Here is a 9413-nt window from a genome sequence, read left to right on the forward strand (position 1 = left end):
TCCCTCAAAACTTTAAATGCAAAAAATAGTTTACAACAACAGGAAATTTATTTTGAGTGTCTTCATAGTTTTATTTTGGAGATACAGCAATTTTTATATACTGCAGGAAAAACAAAAAACAATCCTATGATGCAAATTTGCAAAGAAAACAGCATGTGCATCAAAATAAACTATTTCCAGCAGTGCAATTCGAGTTCTAAGCATCCCAGAAACTATTCAGAAAAGTCAAACATGACTTTTAAAAACACCAGTATTGGCTTTTAAGGCCTACAAGTAAAAAACTACATTTTCCGCAAAAATGACGTCACTTCTGGTTTCGGGCAGGAAATGGCAGACATGCGATAGTTCACGCTGACCTCTGTTTCAAATGTAGGAAGTGTTACGAACAGCTGATCCGATCGGCAAAGCTGTTTCTGGAATATTATGTTTTTGTTGCTGCAAGCGCCTTTTATGCAATTTTTGCAAAGCTTTATGTGGAAGGAAACCGTGACCGAGGACAAGCTGATGGCATCAGATGTAAGTACAACTCCTCCAGTTTCTTATGCAAAACAAATTATTGCGCTAGCTTACACGGTTCAGGTTCTACAGGGATTTAAAAATAGTTACACAAAACGGAGCGTGCTGCTCTGACCGGCTTTAAAGGGTTAACAATAAAAACGTATTGAATAGTGACTTTAAAAAATAATATAAAATAGTGTGCAAATACTGATAACAGTGCAAATGTTTGCAATATAAGAAACAAATGAAAAATATAAACATCTGTGTTTAGTGAACTTTGCAGTGTTGCTCTGTGGTGCAGCTACGACACCGTAGCAAAGTTTACACACTATGTCTACTTGATCCACGTCTGACTCCGCCAACCCATAATGTTTCCACACCACTGAAGTTTTTTAACTCTCTTTTCAACCAACGGCAGTCACTCTCCTCTCCAAATAACTTCTGCTTAGCTTCCCGAGCTTCCCTCAGGTCCTCTTAATTGTTGTGACGCGTGTTCAAAATGCAGAGAGGTGCGCTCGATTTGCCACACGGAGCAGCGCGAGAGTAAAGCACGAGGGAGGGGCTAATAATCGGCTCCGCCATTTTTAATGATCGTTGAAAGCCCAGATCGTAATCGAGATTAAAATTCGATTAATTGAGCAGCCCTAGCTGAAGCAGTGTGGCACCATCCTAACAGAGAACAGAACAAAATGCAGAAACATCCAAAGAGCACTGACTGTCCTTCAAGACACCTGGAAAACGGTTCCTGAGGGTCCTCACAGAGCTGACAGGGAGCTCAGAAACAACTTGGTCACACCAAATATTCACATCCATGTCACAACTGTACAAACTCTGCCTATAGTCTGTCATTAAATCATCTATAGCATCTATTTGACATTTTCCTCCATGATAAGAATTAAAAGGAGGTGGCTCAGAACTTTTGCACAGAACTGTACCCTTCAGTTTTTCCACAACCAGCTTTGCAAAGCCAGCAGACATGTCTGAAGGATCAGTGTGGTAATTGTATTTTTAATGGTACATTTCAAATACTCAACGCTGCTTCACTTGTAATGTGGTTTAATGACATGAGGACATTTCCAGTTAGGTTAAAACCAGCTGAGTTGATTCTTCATCCATCTTTTGTGTATTCACTCAGTGAAACAGTAAATAAACAGTGACGGCTGGCAGAACATTTAAGTACATGTCCCAAATACTTCCCGGGCCCTCAGGTGATCTGCACAAAAACAACAACCATTGCTGTGTCACCGGGTGAATCTCACCTGTCCACATTCCTGGAGACTGTCAAGTCTTTGTGATGTCATGATCTCACAGAGCACACAGAGGTGTGGCGTGGATAAATAAAGACGAGGAGGTGAGTACATGACACAAATCAGTGGTGCAAATTGAAAACCTACTTCACCTGAAACATTAAAAAGTGCAAACTGTTGTGAGGTCGTTGTTGTCATTTATACCAGTGCAGGTCAGATTGTTGGAGATTATTTTACCTGATGTGTTGCTTTTGCACAATAAAGGGAGCATTTGTATAAAACATTTTAATATTGTAACCAGTTTGTTTGTGCAGGTGTGTGTAGTGCCACTGCCAATTATCTGCTACAAATAGTTGATTAACTTATTTTGGAAAAATATGATATGAAACTTTACCTCGTGTTTGATCACTACCGATCGACAATGTATTTGAAAAACTGTGGTTAATCATCCTGAATCGCTGAGACGCTACAATAGGTCATCCAACTGTCTTTGAAGGAAACATTTTAATTTTGAATTTCAGTCAAGCTGCATTTTTCAAAAAAAAAAAAAGTGTCAAAGGACTGAACTATTTTGCTCGTAGCATAGTAATATTAAATGCAAGGCACTCTATGCATAGCATGGGAATTGGGGCCTGAACCCCCCAAAAGGCTTACTCATAGTGTTCCCGTGTACAGCATTCAGGTTTTTCTGATGCTTCAGAAAATTTGAGAACAGTTATCAAATCAGATTTATGCAATGGAGGATTGTTTTTAATTAATAATGTCAAAATTTGAAGTAAGTAACCAAAGGTGGTAATATTCATCTACATTACAAGAACATCCAAACTGCACAGCTCATATATGAGGAAACTGTCCTACAAACTCAGTGGTTGAAAGTCCGTTGACCCGCTCTTTAGAGCTGACTGACATTCTTACAGACATTTTTGTGTGTCTCCTTCAGTCGTCTGTGCCTCCATCCTTCCAGTCCACCGCCACCGTGCCCCTCCCTAACAAAAACTACATAACCTGCTGATCACTCTGCTCTTTAATCCTGATGGCAGGAATGGAAATCGGAAAAGTTTTTCCATCATACCCTTTTAACAGACGATGCAAATCATTAAGGAAGCAGCTTCTGTTTGTGCTGTAGGACTCACCCAGAGATAATAAATCACAGATATACCACACATCTGCTCTGTGAATGAAGCCAATGCATTTGCATCCTTCATTTTACTGCGCTGGCAGTGGGACCGACACTGTGGGGAGTGTCAACAATAAGCCTGCTGCTTGCTCAGGAATAAACTGGTCAAACTGCATCAGGTTGCTCTGAATGAACTTTAGTCAGAGTCTCAGTACACAGAGGTTTTAGAACAAGTGAAACACTGAAATTTCCACTAAGCACCAAGCACAACACGACCGTATTGTCGAAACTAAGTCTCTTTAATTTACAATCCTGAAGGGAATCCGATAACAATCTGAAAACAATAGAAACCACAATAGAAAATACTTCAGGGTGAGTCAGCAGAAAAAACATTTAGCTGTTTGCTGAGGGAGTTTTCATGTTTAACTAGGCGCTATCATAGCCAAAAAAAGATGAAGGAAAGACTTTCTGATCAGGGTCAGTTAACCTTCAGTGATCTCAGTCTTTCCACAAACCATTGAATCCATTTCAGCTCCTTTTACCAGACTGACAACAAGGAAATAGTTTAGCAGCCTGTTCGGGCTGCTCAGGTAGTCCATCTAATGAACCTTCACAATAGTGATGTGTCGGTCGCGAACGAAACGGCTCGTAGAGCCGACTCTTTGAAGTGAACGACGTGAGCCGGCTGCTTTTTTTCTTTCTCTCACTCTCTCTCTCCCCACCTGCAGGTGGTTACATGTGGTTAAAATGATTCAAATTCAGTAAGTATACACGTTTTTCATATAAATATAGTCTAGAACTTAATTATTGTCTGTAGCCCACATACACTTTAGTTACATAAAACATGTGCGTTTTGATGTTATGTACTGTATAGCCTGTATAATAAATAAATATGTAGCCCAATAAGTATAAAATCCAGAAAGCTACACAACATGGGGCGCTTCATTTACAAACACAAGTCTAACTTGAGTTTCACTGTTTTGTTAGAAAACAGTCACATTGTTACAGCTTAAATTACACAAAATGTTCAGAAATCTGCACCGTCATGAACAAAAATTTAAACCAAATTTTTCATGATTTGTTGGATGAACCCACTGAGGTCTGAAATACAACCGGCCATTTTTGACTCCTTTTGAGTTTACGTTTGTATTTCACCCTCAGATTGTTTCAGTTTATTTTTTTCCCCTTGCCTTGTTTGGTATCTTTTCAGCTCAACTGAATTTAGTTGTTTTTTCACTGACATACTGCATTAGTATTACTGATCTGAAATCACACTTAAAATCCTAGTAGTATTTTTTACTGTAAAAAAACCAGACCTGTTGAGTAAATTTTTATAACTTGAAATGCAAATATAAATTGTACATTTTGTGTCATGATCCTGGGCCGTGTTGGCCCAGCATTCTTAGTTTTCGTGTATTTTTGTATTTTGTTCTTTATTTAGGCCATGGTTCCTGGGTTGCTCTGTTAAGTTGTTCCTTATTTGATTTCCCCTCGTGACTTTTACCCCCGTGTGCCCCTCTGTGTATCTGTGAGCCCTCGTCTCCCCTCCTTGTGTTTCATTCAATGTTTTCCCCAGCACGCTATGCCTGTGCGCTCTCTCTCCTCCAGTCTGCACCTCTGTGTACTTCCTGTTTTACTTTGATAGTCTCCCATCAGTGTTGTGTTACTCCTGCCGTGTCTCGTTATGATTATCTGTGTCAGCTGTGTTCCCCGTGTGCTCCCACTTCCCTCGTTAACCCTCTGTGTATTTGTATGTGAATGTCTCCCTCAATTCAGTGTCGCGTTGTCAACGTCTCCTCCCCGAACCTGTGTGCCTTTCTGTGTTCCCCCAGTCCTTAGTTTAGTTTTGCCAGTTTAGTTCTGTTTCTTTGTAAGGCCTGCAATAAAGCAGTGATTTTGAGTTCAGCTCCTGTTTCCGTGAGTTTTGTGCTTGGGTCCTCATCTGCCTTCACACAGCTAGTTCATGACATTTTGTAAACATACACAACTATTTATCTAAAAATGCAGCCAATACACCTGCTGTTTTTTTTTTCCATTTTCTACAACCATTTAAAAATATTACTAAAACTAAAATGAGAGAACAATTAGGTGTCGCAATAAGATACCCCACAAATGATGTGTGCCAGTAAAAAAAAGAAAGAAAATTTTGTCCACCAAAAGACAGAGGAGAACAGCACAGGGACAAACCTGCAGGCCTGACAACAGGAGGTGTATCCAGTGTTGCCAACTTAGTGACTTTGTCGCTATATTTAGCCAGTTTTCAGACCCCTTAGCGACTTTTTTTCTAAAAAGCGACTAGCGACAAATCTGGCGACTTTTTCTGCTATTATTGGAGACTTATTTATGATGACTTTTTGACGTAAAAGCGCGGATCGCTCTTACTCTCAACAAGCAGCGGTGCTGCGGTGGGCACCTCACCCGTGCCAAAGCGCTCCCAGGTGGAGGACAGTCCTCCCCCAGCTGCTATCAGGGCAGGAGATGTTCACACCTGTGCGTCCAAACGGCAAATGAATCGCGCATGAGCGAAGCTGCTGCTCCCGCACTGACTGTAACGCAGTCAGTTCTTCTTTTACTCTTATGCTGTTTTGTGGATCACAAGGTTTAAAACTACTTATAAACACACACACACAAAGTAACTCCACCAGAGTGCCAATTTCGGGTCATTTTTGCCCGTCCAGGCCCGGGTAAACGAGCAGTGTTGGAATTGTGACATTAAAAAACAATAATTGCTAAAAGAAATTTAATTTGTGGTTCTAAATAAATTCAAACTGCATTTAGGACGTTTTTTACTCACTTTATGTCTCTTCCACGATGTTATTTGTCTCTCCAACAACATAGGTTACAATTACATTAGCATGACCAATTATGCAAATTAGGCGATGACATCATTTGGCGACTTCTAGCGACTTTTAGGACAGCCAATAGCGATTTTCCTTACTGAGGAGTTGGCAACACTGGGTGTATCACTCCGCTGGTTTTCGTTACAGCGTTTACACTGCAATATGCCTTTGCTAGAAACACTGACATAAGACAGGAACATGAACCTTCAGAGTAAAACAGGAAACAAGACACCACTAAACAAAAACGCAGACACGACACAGAGACAGACTAGACACTGAACTAAACCTGCAATAAACATGAGAACACAAAAACCTACGAACTAATCCCTAAACAAGAATAACTGAAAGATAGAGTCATAATCATCATTATCATCATAATAAGAAAAGAATCCAAAATGCAAAAACACACCAAAACATAACAACTCAAAATACTGGGTCAAACGGACCCAGAACCTTGACAAACACTGTCATATACAAAACTGGGGTGGCACTTAGGGGGGGCAAGGGATCATTTTAGGGTGGAACTTGCCACCCCATGCCACCCTTCTAGATCCGCCCCTGGCTAATGCCAAGACTTTAAAATCTGAAGTCCAGTAATCTATGAGTAATTGTGCAGTCTGTATGGCCATCTTTTGGTTTTGGTGAGCCTCCAGGGGGCGCTAGAGGAACTCCAGATTGTTGCCTTTGTTCCGTTTTTCCACTCTGGTTGTTTATGTAGTCGTTCATCTGTTGTTTTACCTCTAATATCAGACTGGTTTTACCACCTTTCCAGAAGATCATTTACATACCATGCGTGAGTGAGTGAGTGAGTGACTCACCCTGATTAAAACACGTTTATCTCACAAACAGAAACCACACAGACACACACTGCATGTCGTACCACTAATACTACGCCTGTATTACCTGACAGGATGTTATAAGTATGCAGTAAGTGTGTGAGCTCACTATCAGATGTGCATTCGGTGCATTTGTGCTCAAACATTCAGCTCAGCACAAGAAGAAAATAACACTAAAGTTCTGGGTTCAGTCTCTGACCCGCAAAATAAAAACTGCTTCTCTTTAATGTGGTGTAATTACATGATGATGTTTTACTATTTCCTCAACTAGATGAAAACGAGTCAGTTCTTCAGTCTGATGAGCGTTTGTTCACTCGTTAGATCAGCAGGAACATCGAGCATTGTCAATTATTCCAAATAAACAGTGAAGGGTGAACAGAAAGTTTAAATTAGTGTCATTAGTGTCAAATCCCAAATCATCGCCAGGCCCTCAGGCGATCTATACACGAAGGACAATGGCTGTCTATCATCAGGTGAATCTCACCTGTCAACATTCCTGCGTAATTACACGATTCTGACGCTTGATGAGCGCCAACCAGCCTGCTGTCCCGCGTCTTTGATTTTCTGCAGAGCGTACAGGTTTATTCTGATGATTTAGAGTCAGCTCAGACTTCACATTTTAAACATTTACTCAACACAAACTAAAAGTAGTTACACAACTAAAGTCGGGTTAGGTCATGTTACAGTAGCAGAATGTGGTTATATCCAAGTTACACAAACACCTAAACTGTATTGTAGTATTTGACCTTTTCAGGATCACATACGCTTAGATTTAGGGTTTGGGGTAGGGTATTACTGTCATGGTCCCCGTGTCTGCCCGGACGGCTCCACAAGGCCACATGTGTTTCTGTTTACTTTCTCCTCTCACCTCCCCGCCGGGGCGGAGCTCATTACGGGCTCCCGCCCTTGGCTCACACACCTGCTCTTCATCAGGCTGCAATTATGTGTTGGACATTTAAGGCCGGGACGCAGACGGTCTCGTCGCTGGATGACAGTGCAAGACACATTAGTGAATCTCTAGCTTTGTGAACCTCCTGTGTGTTTTTGCCTCAAAGTAACCGAACTTTCCCTGTGTATAATTTTCCTGCACCCGTGACCTACCCACTGTGTGAACGTGAGTGAAGAAGAGAGCAAGTGTGAATGAGATTCCCTTCCTGGATTTTTCCCTTGGACCCCCTCAGGTCCCCCACTGTATATATCTGCAGTTGGTGATTCTGTAAATCAACATCATATTGAACTCTGCTCTGCGCTTGAGTCCCTCCATTGAATGTGACAATTACTTCAAAGCTCATGTAATTATTGCATTTCTTGTGAAACAATCAGAAAAATTCAGTCGTGTTTTGTGTGGGCTAAAATAAAAGCAAGACCTCAGGAGCAGGGGCGGAGCGTGGGGGTGGCTTACGGGGCTTAAGCCCGGGTTGTTCTGTCAGAAGCCCGGGGTATTTTGGAGTGTAATTTTTTCATAGTTAGATGCCTGGCTGACAACTGTATAAAACAAAAAGTACACACAATATTCGAAGCACATAGTGCACACTGTGGGAATTTACGACTGTGCGTGAATCCCCCCCTGATATTGGTATGATCCAAGCTCAGGCACTAAGCGACTGAGCGAGGGGGCGGGGGGAGCTGCTGCCCGTGAGTGCGCTGTTGGAGAGACGGAGCCAGCCATACTAAGGAGAGCTTAAGTTTGAGCAGGTACCAAAGCAAATCATTCGTACCGTACAAATAATGTAAATATGACGGTGCATCACGAAAGATTGATATGAAACTGATCACTTGACCAATATTATTTTACTTGCTCTTCAAGTGAATCAACAAATGGCGAAATGAAAAGCCGAACAAATGCTATTTTTTTAGAGAGTCTTAGCTTACGTGTGTTTATTTCATATTTTCAGTTCTTACCCTCCCCGACTAATTCGGTTTCAGTTATGTACTGAAATATAAGAATGGACATTAGAGGGTTCTTTCAAAGAAAAAACTCAGGTAAATGTTATTTTATATATTATGCTTTGTATGTTGTTCAGTATATTTCTATGCAAAACAAGAGGGATTTCAGTACACAGCAGGATATTCACATTTGTAACCAGATATTTACACTTTAGGGAGAAAACATTTTTACTGTACAACATCAATTTAGAGTAAACTTTTGTTTTAGATAAATATTGAAATATCTTTTGAATTAGTTAAATGTCAGAATAAAGAGAGACAGAGCTGTCTATTTTTTATCACTTTCATTAAATTTAGGAGTACATATACACTAAGTTTATTGTTAATTAATAAGAAAACTCCAGACGATTCCATTCTGAGCTGAAGAAGCTTCTGATTGGTTAGTAGAGTCCATGTGAGTAAACTGGTGGCACAGCTGTGGATGCATATAAGGCAAAACACAAAGCCTGTTTCTGTGACATGGGAAAATCAAGAGATGTCAACCAAAACACCAGGAAAAGAACTGTGGAGCTCCATAAGTGTGGCTCAGTTTGAATACAATTTGGTGCCATTTGCAATTAAAAAACACAGACAGTTTCTCTCTTTACTCTTAAAGTTAACAAATATGTTTTTATATTTATCAATCTAAAAAAATAAACATTTAGTCTGATTTGATGTTACAATTAAAAAAGTGTTTTTATCTGAAGAGTTTGTAAATATCTGGTTTCAACTGTATATTTGATGATTGTCAGCACAAAGAGGGAGAGAGAGGGAGAGAGAGGAGCAGAGATTGAGATTGAGAATGAGGACAGAACAGAGATGAACAAGAGCAGGTGAGACACACATGTTAGTCAAATGGTTGCTTACTAAAAGTATCACTGTATCATAGGTACTCATGTATCTCGTACCTAGTGTTTCTTTTTAGGTTTGCTATTTTTCAAATTCTATA

The sequence above is a fragment of the Rhamphochromis sp. 'chilingali' genome, assembly GCF_963969265.1.
Source record: "Rhamphochromis sp. 'chilingali' genome assembly, chromosome: 15".
Classification (NCBI taxonomy): Eukaryota; Metazoa; Chordata; class Actinopteri; order Cichliformes; family Cichlidae; genus Rhamphochromis; species Rhamphochromis sp. 'chilingali'.